At 34.7% G+C, this 14,861-nt stretch overlaps 1 protein-coding gene across 6 annotated transcripts in view; it reads right to left on the bottom strand.

Annotated features, from left to right (window-relative positions):
• The window catches only part of LOC122717197 (polypyrimidine tract-binding protein 2), a 503,296-nt gene that overhangs the window by 58,314 nt on the left and 430,121 nt on the right, over nt 1–14,861 (bottom strand). The gene's annotated exons all lie outside the window — the stretch shown is intronic.

Genomic DNA, 14,861 nt, shown 5'->3' with positions numbered 1-14,861 from the left:
ACCAATCTATTATAATCACCAAATATATAAAAGAATCACCATCTGAAACTTCGTCGAAAACTTTCAAAGTATAACCCTCTCAATGTAAATATTAACGAAATAATATGAATATATGAATATAATATGAATATAAAAACAACAAAATGACGACAATTTGTCACAATCACTTGCAATCTTCTAATTCTCCAATTCGAAACAATCATAATCATTTGAAACTTCCTCTAAGAATTCAAGGATATGACTATACATCTCTATAAATCTTTCATGAAACAAGGATTACAATCTCTCGAAAAAAAAGAAGCTCTCAATGAAACAAACAACGTGAAAAACGGACAATGGCGATGATAGTCCACCACCAAGCTGCAACCCATCAAAAAAATCCGAAACAATCGCAATTGATTGAAGAATACAATTCAAACAAAATACAACTCCTATCATCCCTGTATAAATCTTGACGAAACAACATGGAAATAAGGATCTCTCATTAAAAAAAAGCTCTCAACGTGAAATAAACAATGTGAAAAATGGACCAATGACAACAACAGTCCGCAACCCATCGAAACAATCGCAACCACCCGAAACTTTTTCGAAAAATACAATTCAAACAGAATACAACCTTTAACATTCCTGTATAAATCTCGAAGAAACAACATGGAAACAAGGATCTCTCATTAAAAAAAAGCTCTCAACATGAAATAAACAATGTGAAAAATGGACCAATGGCAACAACAGTTCGCCACCAAACTGCAATCCATCGAAACAATCGCAACTATCCGAAACTTTTTCGAAAAATACAATTCAAACAGAATACAACCTTTAGCATCCCTGTATAAATCTCGACGAAACAACATGAAAAACGGACCAATGGCGATGATAATCCGCCACCAAACTGCAAACCCATCGAAACAATCGCAACCATCCGAAACTTTTTCGAAAAATACAATTCAAACAGAATACAACCTTTAACATTCCTGTATAAATCTCGACGAAACAACGTGGGAACAAGGTTGCAATCTCTCGTTAAAAAGAAGCTCTCAACGTGAAACAAACACCGTGAAAAACGGGCCAATGGCGACGATAGTTCGCCAACAAACTGCAACCACCCGAAACTTCCTCGAAGAATACAATTCAAACAGAATACAACCTTTAACATCCCTGTATAAATCTCGACGAAACAACATGAAAAACGGACCAATGGCGATGATAATCCGCTACCAAACTGCAAACCCATCGAAACAATCGCAACCACCCGAAACTTTTTCGAAAAATACAATTCAAACAGAATACAACCTTTAACATTCCTGTATAAATCTCGACGAAACAACATGGAAACAAGGATCTTTCATTAAAAAAAAGCTCTCAACATGAAATAAACACCGTGAAAAACGGGCCAATGGCGACGATAGTTCGCCAACAAGCTGCAACCACCCGAAACTTCCTCGAAGAATACAATTCAAACAGAATACAACCTCTAGCATCCCTGTATAAATCTCGACGAAACAACATGAAAAACGGACCAATGGCGATGATAATCCGCCACTAAACTGCAAACCCATCGAAACAATCGCAATCACCCGAAACTTCCTCGAAGAATACAATTCAAATAGAATACAACCCCTACCATCGAAACAAAATATAAATATAAAAATATAAAATAAATGTATAAATCGAAACAACAAGAGAACAAGATTGATCTCTTATTAAAAAGAAGCTCTCAACGTGAAACAAACAACGCGAAAAACGGGCCAACGGCGACGACTGTCCGCCACCAAAGCTCCAAACCCGTCGAAACAATCCGAAACTCGATCGAAATATAATTCAAACGCAACCTTGTTGCGATCTCTGGCGAAGAGAAGGAAACAACTCCGTTCAAGTTTGCCCGTTCCGCGTTTCACAGCATATTTCTGATCGCGGAAATGGGATCCAGAGGGCGAAAAGTAGATGGCGCTGAGGAAAGGGAGGAACGAGCTATCCCGGAAACACTGCCGGGAAGACTGATTATTCTGACTGAAGAAGAGTTCGTCTGCGTGGCTGGCCACTCCATCATTTTGACGGCCGTGAAAATCCCTCTCGTAATATTGTCCAATGAACGCGCCCTCTCCTTTATTTCTCGACGAATGAGGTACGACGGGCATTAAAAAAGGGAGAAAGGAGGGGGAGGGGGTGGTCGAGTGCCGAAAAACAGGCTGATAATGGAATCCAGCCATCCTAGAGAGGGGTGGAAGGGAGGGGGAAGGATACGTCAGTGGAGTTTCGCGTGATTGAAATCGATGACGATCGACCTTCTGGGTATCTTCGTTTTACACACCTCCCCCTTTGCGGAGAGGGAGGTTGTTGCTTGATGCTTTGCCTCTTCGCGAGTTTGAGAGTGCCCTTTTCTCTTCTTGCTCCGTTCTCGAGAATTTTGAATTGGAGATACATTTTTGGAGAAAAATTTTTGGAAATTGAGAATCAAAGAGAGTTTGTATAATTTGATTTATGAAACACGCTTGTCAAATTATAATTGGATAATTGAAACTTCAAGAGAAATGTGAAAATTCTTTTCCTTTTGCATTCGGTACAAGTATTCCCTTTTCTCGCGTATTTATCGAAAAATAAATTTTTGCCACCACTTAATAATTAATCTTTAATTCTTACACGAATGCGATTAGAATGTTAGAAGAAATTTGTTGGAAGAAATTTGTTGCGCGCGTAAGGATCGCAAGTTTTCGAATTTTTGGGATGGAAAGGGGTGAAACGAATTCTCGACCCGAAGATGTGGGGAAAAGATGAGAGCGGTGGTCGCGGTGAAAGGACTCGCGTCAAACGGGGTGCAACCGGTTCGATTTTTCTTTCCGCCCGTTTCGACGATGGCGGGGGATGAAATATGAGCAAAACGGATAACGGGATGAGTCTCGCAGCCGGAAAATGGAAGCCGAGGCTGAGAGAACGTGTTTGGATTTCGCACATTCCACGTGAAACGGGGGGGAGGGGAGGAGAGAGGTGACGGTGCACATCGCGTGCCGTTCGTTCGATTAAATTCGTGAAAACGAGAAGCTAACGTTCCCCCCTAAATGGAATCGTGATTGCGTATTCGCTTTAAGAATTCTAGCATTTTAACTGCCGTCGATCTGTTAATTTTATAATACTGGAATAGAAAATAGGGGATTAAATGTGAGAGATGTGTACGGTTAAATACACGAGCATGGAATTGATATTTTTAACTAAATGAATTAACGCTCGACGATTAAAATGATTTTATACACTTTTTAATAAAGGAATAAAGAGCTAAGGAATTTATTCACAAATCAATATCTGCGTTTTTATTAATTGAGATTAGGAAGTCTAGCATGATAAATAAGAAGTTCAATCGCGTGAAACGCCGAGCTTCGTAAAGAATTAAAAAAACTACCCTGTTAAACAAGATATCAAATTAAGCATTATCACCTATAATAATTGACAACACGATAATTCATCTGACAAATAACAAAAAGCCAAAAACGTAATTCCTAATAAACTCTAACTAAAATACCAAAATAACTTATAAATTAATAACACGATACTGTTTTTAACTGTCGTCGATCTGTTAATTTTTATATTGAAATAGAAAATAGGGGATTAAATGTGAGAAATGTGTACGGTTAAATACACGAGCATGGAATTGATATTTTTAACTAAATGAATTAACGCTCGACGATTAAAATGATTTTATACACTTTTTAATAAAGGAATAAAGAGCTAAGGAATTTATTCACAAATCAATATCTGCGTTTTTATTAATTGAGATTAGGAAGTCTAGCATGATAAATAAGAAGTTCAATCGCGTGAAATGCCGTGCTATGGCGACTGAAAGTCAATTCTCGAGCTTCGTAAAAGGTTAAAAAAACTACCTTGTTAAACAAGATATCAAATTAAGCATTATCAAATTATCATCTATAATAATTGACAAAACAATAATTCATCTGGCAAACAACAAAAAGTCAAAAACCTAATTCCTAATAAAATCAACAAACTAATAAACTCTAACAAAAATACCAAAATAACTTAAAAATTAATAACACAATACTGTCTTTAACTGTCGTCGATTTGTTAATTTTTTATTGGAATATCAAATTATCAAATTAAGCATTCCTAAATTATATAATAATTTATAAATAATTATTTATATATATTATATATATATATTATATATATATTATAATTTATAACAATAATAATTCATCTGGCAAATAACAAAAAGCCAAAAGTCCCTAATAAAATTAACAAACTAATAAACTCTAACAAAAATACCAAAATAACTTAAAAATTAATAACATAATATTGTCTTTAATTGTCGTCGATTTGTTAATTTTTTACTGGAATATCAAATTATCAAATTAAGCATTCCTAAATTATATAATAATTAACAATAATAATTCATCTGGCAAATAATAAAAAAGCCAAAAGTCCCTAATAAAATTAACAAACTAATAAACTCTAACAAAAATACCAAAATAACTTATAAATTAACAACACAATACTTTAATGTCGATTTGTTAATTTTTACATTGGAATATCAAATTATCAAATTGAGCATCCCTAAATTATATAATAATTAACAATAATAATTCATCTGGCAAATAACGAAAGCGTAATTCTTCTAACGAAATCAACAGACCAATAAACTGCAATAAAACAAAAATAATTTATCGATTAATAAGCAAATAACAAATAGTGAAAAGACACGTTTTGAAATATTCAACCGCAACGTTGAATGGAACGTGTTCGACGATATTCGTTTGGAAAAGGAGCGGAGAAACAATCGCGCCACCATTTTCGAAAAAACGCGATATCTGCACGCGTGACGCGTTTCACGGGTCGATACGCCGGATACAGTTTTAACAACGAGCCATTGTTATCCCGAATTCCGTGCGAGCCACGTGGCGATTGCGAGGGAGTCGGTTGCAAGATGGCGTAATATTTTTAATGGAGGGTGTCTTGGCGACTGATCTACGTCACGGCATTGCATTGTTCCTCGACGAGACGCATTCCTCTCATCCTTTTCGCCTTTCCCTTCGCTCCTTGCCCTTTGCCCCCCTCTTTCATCCTCCACACCTCTATCTTATTTTTTTTTTTCCCCCTATATACTTCTGGCACAATCTTTGGAAACGTTCCGTGGAAATTTCGAGATCTTGGCATTTTTGGATATTTCACGATTGCTTCAAGAGAATATCATCATTGTCCGATCTTTGACAAGCTTTGGATGTTCGGTGGAAATTCCGGAGAGGAGTTGGAATTCCGTGAACGTGTTATCAAAATTTTCACGATTGAAAGATTGCTCGCGAACGTTTCTGAGATTGGAGGATACTTTAGCGCCCAGTTTCGAAAATAATAATAATATATACTTTCCAAGTTGATAAGTTTACTTGTTAAAATATTGCACGAAAATTAACCCTTCGCATTCCAGGCCTATTTCGAACCACCAACCTCCACGCGTTCGGTGGAATTTCTTACAGCTAATTTATAATTCATTTCACACACAAATTAACACAAAATCTTTATATTTTAATATTTTATGTATCTTTACATTTATTGAATATTAAAGTCTATATTGTTGTTTTATGTGATATTTTATGAATTACCAAGATGCATCTTCAGGTTTGTCAAGGTAAATAGAGCAATAATACTTTTTCTTCTAACTTTTTTATCGCATAATTATTTGTTTCACGCACTATTTCATTAATAAGTTCATCGGTAAAAAATAGTTTAAAAATATCTAATGCTTCATTTATATTCAAAGATACTTGTAGTCCTACAAATTGTATTCTTCGCGATATATTTTCCCATTCTATGCGTGTTATCCATTTGGAATTTTCCATGTCTTCTGCGATATCTTCGCTTCAACTATTGCTTTCACTATTTATTATTCTTATTTTTCGCCTTCTTATACCTCTTATTTCATCTCTATGTTCATCATTCCTTTCTCTATCTATTAATTTCTTTACGAATAGAAGTAATTTTGTCATTCAATAACGAAAAATCAAACTCATCTTCGCTTAAACTAATTTCAATACCGTATTCCACGCTTACGAAACTCAAAAAAACTTTGAAAATAATATTTCTATTGCCTGTCAAACTCAGACTAACGCCGAAGATGTCGTTCACGATCACGGTCTAATTTGAGATAAAAAATCAAGCCATTCAACAATATATTATTCTACACCTCATAAGATTATACGTGAAGAGCTTAGGAACCTATTTATGAAGCGATATTCTAAAAAAAATCAATCCAAGTGGTGACCGAGAGTCACCGTTGGAGCGCAAAGGGTTAAACAACGTTGAAACGAATTGTGTTCCGAGGAAAATTCCAAGTTAAGCAATTTTACTTACGGAGAAAAATTCAAGTCTAAGACCTGTGGAATAACACGATAGATAGATAGATATCAATTATTCAACGCACGAGCAACGAAGCCCCCTTCCTTCATGTTGACGTTGTCCAAGTTACGTCAATCCCTTCGTTATCCTTCGTATCGTTACCGTTTCAACACTCGTTAAGTTTCGTAAGAAAAACTTGATCCCCTTCTTCGTCGAAACCTGGCTCGAGCGACAAACTAAGAGAAACCAAAAGAAAAAATAACCAACTGCATAAAACAACAACAAATAGAAAACTCGATCGATCCAAGCCTATTGGAAGAATTTGCTCCACGATGGAATAAAACGTTATTTCAATTATTATACAAATTAAACCTAAAATTATTAAATCTCTTAAATGTTGCCTCTTAAAAAAAAAAAGAAATATCATCGGTCTTTGATCGCTGGAACAAAATTTCTTTCGCGTCGAGAAAGTTTCGCAAAGGAAAGGGGGGAGGAAGCACCAGGCCGGCGTAAGGCAGAATTATGTCACGGCTTTGCGCGGGATACTTTTTTTATGGGGCTTCGTGGCAAAGGCCGGCGAAACTTTCCTTCCCTCCCTCCTCTCCCTGGTAAAAACCATTAGCCAACCCCGTATATTCCCGTCGCAAAGGCGACCACCGGGTCCGCCGCCGTTGGAAACAGGTGTTTGAGCCCTGTCGCTGGAAAAGAACCCCCTCCTCTCCCCTCCGTGTCAGCGATGCGTCAACTTAGCCATATTCTTCGTTGAACCAACGCCTCTCATTCACATTTTTCTCTGACGAAAATGTGGATGAAGCGGCTGTGAAGAGAGGGGTTTGATTGGAAGGGTGGAAGAACGTTTAAATCGGAGGTTAACTCGATGTTGTGGTTACTCGACGAAGTGAAACGTTGTTCCTCTATCTATGTTATAGTTTAATTATTAATATTTATTACGGACGATTTCTTCGTAGCAAAAATGTGCACAGTACTCGAGAAATGATCGTCAGAGGCCGTGTTTACGGCATTTCTTTTTTTTTTTTTTTTTTTTTTTTAGTGATTATCGAGGAATCTCGTGAGAAAGAAATGACAAAAACAAAATACCGATGCTACTGATTTCTAGAGAAAGATACTCGATGTAACTCCAATCGTCATATGTACAATACACGGTATTTTATGCAGAGCGATTAGTAATGAAAGGGTTAAAATATTCAATATTTTGGCAATGACACACATAGAAAAAAAAAAAAAAAGAAAAAGAAATGACAAAAACAAAATATGTTACTGATTTCTAGAGAAAGATACTCGATGTAACTCCAATCGTCATATGTACAATACACGGTATTTTATGCAGAGCGACTAGTAATGAAAGGGTTAAAATATTCAATATTTTGGCAATGACACACATACAAAAAAAAAAAAAGAAAAAGAAATGACACTTGTTCTCAAAAATATTTCTCACGACGTACGTTGGTTTATTACATCGACAATGGAGAATGAAATTCGATATTAATTTTCGAGAGTAAGAAATTTTCTTACTTAAATACAATGGAATGAGTTACTAAGATAAGGAATGTGGCAGTGTCTAAATCATTCCAGATTACCTGGACTAATGGGGAGGGATAGAGAATACAGAGGCAGGAGGAAGGGGGTTTAAGCGATGGGGAGTCTCGTAAAAATACCTCTCGAGGCAAGGTCTGTCAAATTGCGACAGGAAGCTCTTTACAGGAGTCTTGAAATTCGCGCTTGTAGCAGCAAGTTGTAGGAGCAAGAGGAAGAGAGTGGAAAAGGAAAGGATGAAATTAAGAGGGGAGGGCGGGAGAAAAAGTTTTTGAGTTAACGACACGAATGGTTCGAGAGATTGGGACCGAAGATGTAAATAAAAAGTATTGGAAAGAAGCTGGAAAGTAACTGGAAATTGGAGCGAAGCGATTGAATCGAGAAGGGGGGAGGAGAGGAGGAGAAGGAAGAGGAAAAAAAAGGGCGTTCTTATTGCAATTTATAAACAACAAAAATAACTGAGAAATAATAGCAATAAACAAAAAAAAGAACTGGAACGATGATGATGATTTTGATGTCTTATTTGATTTGGGAGCAAGTGTTAAGGACATTTCCTTCTTCGATTGGTGAAGTGTCATTTCCTTGAGACGAAGGAAATGGGATAGAAAACATAAGGTAAGGATTGTGACGTAGATTTTCTCCCTCCCCTTTCTCCTCTCCTTCTTTCCTCCTCTCCGAGATAATAAAAATGAGTAGAGGCAGAGGGAGGGGAGGGGATATACAAGAATACAATAAAAAAAAAAAAAAAANAAAAAAAAAAAAAAAAGAAAGGAAAAAGAAAAAGAAGGGGAAAAAGAATAAAAGAGACAAACGCTCTTTGGGAGAACGAACCAAGAGTCTAGTAATATAATTAGTATACATAAAATGTAAAAAGCTGTTTTTTTTAACGTCTTTGTTAAATATAAATTCAGAGGCGAGCTTCCCGCGCTTCTTACTTAACTGACATATTACCCTCCAGAGGGGTGGACGTATGTATTAACCGTACTCCTTTACCCCCTCCCCCAACCGTGTAATACTTTTCCTCCAACACGCCAACAAAATCCCCTTGTTTCGCGTTTTTGTTTATGCAACAGAGGGCCATAGGACTTACACACAGTTGCGATTACGTGCTCCACTTAACCGGACCAAGACTTAACGGCGAATTTGCGGTGAAGTTGTTCGTTGAAATATACGGAATCCGGACAGTTGTTATTATTATCTGTCCGCTTGTCTCAAGTTGCGCCTCGAATACATTCCTTTTCAACGATTGATCCCTCGTTTTCCAAATTATCTCGATTCCAATAGAATCCGTTTACGAGTAAATTCCTTACCTACGTCTCTAATACACAAGTTGACAAAACGAGTGAATAGTAGTTCCAAAATTCTCGCTCTCCTCCGGTAGGATAGGTACTTTTATCTCTTAAATCTCAATACACCTTGCCAACTTTCACTATTTTTCACACTTTTCCCAAACGGTTTTCATATCTTCTTCTAGCTCCAAAATTCTTACTCCCCTGTCATCCACAATTCTCAATACACATCCATATTACAAGTTTCTTTATTACATTGGCATCTTTTCCATCTTCTTTGAAATTCCAAGCTCTAACGCATCGAATTCTACATTCTACGAAGCTAGATGTGGCTTCACAAAATTCTTATTTTTCAAACAGTTTTTATATCTTCTTCTAGCTCCAAAATTCTTATTTCTGTGTCACAATTCCATATTACAAGTTTCTTTATTACATTGGCATCTTTTTCATCTTCTTTGAAATTCCAAGCTCTAACGCATCGAATTCTACATTCTACGAAGCTAGATGCGGCTTCACAAAATTCTTATTTTTCAAATAGTTTTCATATCTTCTTCTAGCTCCAAAATTCTTACTCACAATTCTCGATACACATCTATATTATAGTTTCCCTGTTACGAGTTTACATTGACATCTTTTCCATCTTTTTTAAAATTCCAAGCTCTAGCGCATCGAATTCTACATTCTACGAAGCTAGATGCGGCTTCACAAAATTCTTACTTTTCAAATAGTTTTCATATCTTCTTCTAGCTTCAAAATTCTTACTCTCGTGTCACAATTCCATATTACAAGTTTTTTTATTACATTGGCATCTTTTCCATCTTCTTTGAAATTCCAAGCTCTAGCGCATCGAATTCTACATTCTACGAAGCTAGATGCTGCTTCACAAAATTCTTATTTTTCTTTTAAATCTTCATAGTTTTCATATCTTCTTCTAGCTTCAAAATTCTTACTCCTGTGTCACAATTCCATATTACAAGTTTCTTTATTACATTGGCATCTTTTCCATCTTCTTTGAAATTCCAAGCTCTAACGCATCGAATTCTACATTCTACGAAGCTAGATGCGGCTTCACAAAATTCTTATTTTTCAAATTTTCATAGTTTTCATATCTTCTTCTAGCTCCAAAATTCTTACCCCTCTGTCACCCACATTTCTCGATACACATCCATATTACAAGTTTCTCTATTACAAGTTTAGACTGGCATCTTTTTCATCTTCTTTGAAATCCCAAGCTCTAGCACATTGAATTTCTATGTAATCAACGTGAAGTCCACGAAATCATCGATTTGAATTCGTTATTACATCCCCATAATCCCAATTACCAGGTGAAGCTAAATGCAGCTTCATAAAATTCTTATTTTTCACACTTTACCCAAATAGTTTTCATATCTTCTTCTAACTTCAAAATCCTCTCACAATTCTCGATACACATCTATATTATAGTTTCCCTGTTACGAATTTATACTGGCATTTTTTCCATCTTCTTTGAAATTCCAAGCTCTAACACATCGAATTTTACGTAATCAACGTGAAATCGATTTGAGCGTTATTATATAATCCCATAATCCCAATTATCAGGCGAAGATGAGGTTCCACAAATTTCTTATTTTTCAAATAGTTCATATCTTCTTTTAGCCCCAAAATTCTTATTTTCTCTCCCTGTCATCCACAATTCTCGATACATATCCATATTGCAAGTTTCTTTATTACATTGGCATCTTTTCCATCTTCTTTGAAATTCCAAGCTCTAACACATCGAATTCTACGAAGCTAGATGTGGCTTCACAAAATTCTTATTTTTCAAAGAGTTTTCATATCTTCTTCTAGCTTCAAAATTCTTACTCCCGTGTCACAATTCCATATTACAAGTTTCTTTATTACATTGGCATCTTTTCCATCTTCTTTGAAATTCCAAGCTCTAACACATCGAATTCTACATTCTACGAAGCTAGATGCGGCTTCACAAAATTCTTATTTTTCAAACAGTTTTCATATCTTCTTCTAGCTCCAAAATTTTTACTCCCCTGTCATCCACATTTCTCGATACACATCTATATTATACTTTCCCTGTTACGAGTTTACATATTTTCCATCTTCTTTGAAATTCCAAGCTTTAGCACATCGAATTCTACATTCTACGAAGCTAGATGCGGCTTCACAAAATTCTTATTTTTCAAACAGTTTTCATATCTTCTTCTAGCTCCAAAATTCTTACTCACAATTCTCGATACACATCTATATTATAGTTTCCCTGTTACGAGTTTACACTGGCATCTTTTCCATCTTCTTTGAAATTTCAAGCTCTAGCACATCGAATTCTACGTAATCAACGTGAAAACTATCGATTCGAGCGTTATTACATCCCCATAATCCGAATTATCAGGCGAAGCTAGATGCGGCTTCATAAAATTCTTATCGGGAGCATCAACTTCCGCCGCGTTTCCCCCTCATAAGGGACATGAAACACGGTGGTCAAGCGGTGTTCTACAAGCTGGCCGCCTATCAAGAACCGCACGTGCATGCAACCGAGGCTTTCACGGCGATTGCTTCCCCGGCGTCGTTTGTCACGAGGATGCTCAGCGAGAAATCATTCGACACGGGGGCGGCCTCGCAAGCCGGAAAATCAAACAATCTTCAACCGTTCCGTCGCGAAATCGATCTGCATCCGTCTTCGTGGAAGCCCGAAGATTCCGAGAATCTTTGCCAATTTTATTGGATAAAGTTAAAAGTGTGTTTTCTTTTTTTTTTCTTTTTTTTGGAAAGTAGAATAGAATAGAATAATTTATTCTACGGTGGAATGTTCAAATATTCTGATATATCTGAGTGTTCAAGGGTATAAATTAGAATGATTGATCTTTGATTTTACTGTTTTTGGGATTTATGTGAATAATTGAAAGGATGTCTCATTTATATTATATTTTATTCTTTATGATTGTTACGTAGCATCTTTTTGGAATAATAGAAAAAGAAATGGAGAGAGGGATTGAAAAATTTGTAAATGGAAATTTCTTTCGAATAAATTTGTAATTTAAAAGTTTGTTTTATTTTATTTGAAAAATTAATATCTGTATCGATTCCTGTTTCGAAGATGACCATATTCATGTTTTGCACGCGAATAATTGAATTGGAAATACTGTACTACCTTTTTATTTTCAGGAAAAAATTCGATAGAGAATAAAATGTTATGGACGAAACTGAATTATAATCCTGTATTTACGACGTATGAACGAAACAAATATCTCTCTATGAATCACGGAACAGCGGAAATTCAGGTCGAAATAGTGGACGATCGTGCGGCATTCCGGTGAATCTTTGCACACCCCTTGGACAGTCCACTGCTTTATTCTTCTCGCGCACTTTATGTGGCTAAAATACTTCGCATTCGCGGAAATTTCCGCTTGAACGACGTGGGTTGAAGTGGTTTCGAGAAATTCTCCGGCGTCTGTCCACGCGTGACTGCGTTTAATTTCGTGCTTCGTTCGAGGGAAAAAACCACCCCGGATCGAATTTCTCGTTATATTCGAGCGATCATAGAGAAACGTTTGAGGTTTCCCTTCAATAATTTTCTATTTTATTCACTCCCGAAAATCATATGGCGTTATCAATAAACGTGAAAGAACTTTTTTTTAGAATCTCGAAATAGACCTCGACTAAAATGATAAATGCAAATATTCATTTAATTGAAATATTATTTGCATTTCAATTATTCTTAAATTATATTCTTATCATTTCCGAGCACATCACGTTATAATATATATATTAAGATTCTCTTTTTACGAGGGTAAAATTTTTGAAGAATCTCGAAATAAAAAAATATTTATAATAAAAAAAAGAATAATGAACTTCTATTAATTAGAATTCAATCTAAAACTATTATTCCACTCAATCTACTCAAACTACTTTATTAATCTTTTTTCGAAATATATCCAGTCTGACCAACGATGTATTCGTATCACTTTCTTATTTTACACGTTAAACTTTCAATAATAGAAACCTCGTACGTATTCGTTATTTCGTTAATCTTAATAATTTTTGCTCGAAATATACTCAATATTACACTAATAATAATAAGTCTGATCAACGATATATTCGTACTACTTTCTTACCTTACACATTAAACTTTCAATAACCTTGTATATATTCGTAGTACGATTATTAATCCAATCTAAACTACTTTGTTAATCTTAATTCCTTAATAAATTAATCTTCCTCTTAATAAATCTTAATAATTTTTGCACGAAATATCCATAATTAACATTTTTAATACATTTAATAATATTAATAGTAATAAGTGACTGACGATGTATTCGTATCACTTTCTTGCTTCACATATTAAACTTCCAATAACCGAAACCTCGTACGTATTTACTATTTCGTTAATCTTAATAATTTTTGTTCAAAATATACTTAATATTACATTAATAATAATAAGTCTGACCAACGATGTATTCGTATCATTTTCTTGCCTTAAACTTTCAATAACTTGCCTTAATTTTCTTGTCTAAAGTCTCAATAACTTTACGTTAAACTTTCAATAAACTTCATACATACTTCATACGTATTCATTATTTCGTTAATCTTAATAATTTTTACTCAAAATATACTTAATATTACACTAATAATAATAAGTCTGATCAACGAAGTATTCATACCATTTTCTTGCCTTAAACTTTCAATAACTTGCCTTAATTTTCTTGTCCAAAGTCTCGATAACTTTATGTTAAACTTTCAATAAACAAAACCTCGTACATATTCGTAATACGAATAATATCTATTCTAAACTACTTCGTTAATTCTAATTCCAATAATTTTTGCTCGAAATATACATTACAGTAATACAATAATAATAATAAGCCTGACTAAACTTAACGATATATTCGTACCACTTTTTTACTCCATACTAAACTTAAAATTCCAATAAACGAAATAACGAAACCTCGTACGTATTCGTAGTACTATCCAATAAACTTCGTTAATTTTAATTCCAATAATTTTTGCTTGGAATATACACAATAATAATACAATATTAATAATAAGTCTGACCAACGATGTATTCGTACCACTTTCTTACTTCACATGTTAAACTTTCAATAAACAAAATAACGAAACCTCGTACATATTCGTAGTACTATCCAATCTAAACTCGTTAATCTAAACTTCGTTAATCCTAATTCCAATAATTTTAGCTCTAAATATACATATAGAAATATAGTAGTAATAAGCCTGACCAACAATGGATTCGTACCACTTTTTTATTTCACACTAAACTTAAAATTTCAATAAACGAAATAACGAAACCTCGTACGTATTCGTAGTACTATCCAATAAACTTCGTTAATTTTAATTCCAATAATTTTTGCTTGGAATATACATTACAGTAATACAATAATAGTAATAAGCCTGACCAACGATGTACTTGTATCACTTTCTTACTTCACATATTAAACTTTCAATAAACAAAATAACGAAACCTCGTACATATTCGTAGTACTATCCAATCTAAACTACTTCGTTAATCCTAATTCCAATAATTTTTGCTCTAAATATACATACAGTAATATAATAGTAATAAGTCTGACTAACGATATATTCGTACCACTTTTTTACTCCATACTAAATTTAAAATTCCAATAAACGAAATAGGGAAACCTCGTACGTATTCGTAGTACTATCCAATAAACTTCG

The sequence above is a fragment of the Apis laboriosa genome, unplaced genomic scaffold, assembly GCF_014066325.1.
Source record: "Apis laboriosa isolate Shangri-la unplaced genomic scaffold, ASM1406632v1 scaffold4_cov146, whole genome shotgun sequence".
NCBI lineage: Eukaryota > Metazoa > Arthropoda > Insecta > Hymenoptera > Apidae > Apis > Apis laboriosa.
The sequence above is the reverse complement of the archived record's forward strand: the minus strand, read 5'-3'. Positions and strand labels throughout refer to the sequence as shown.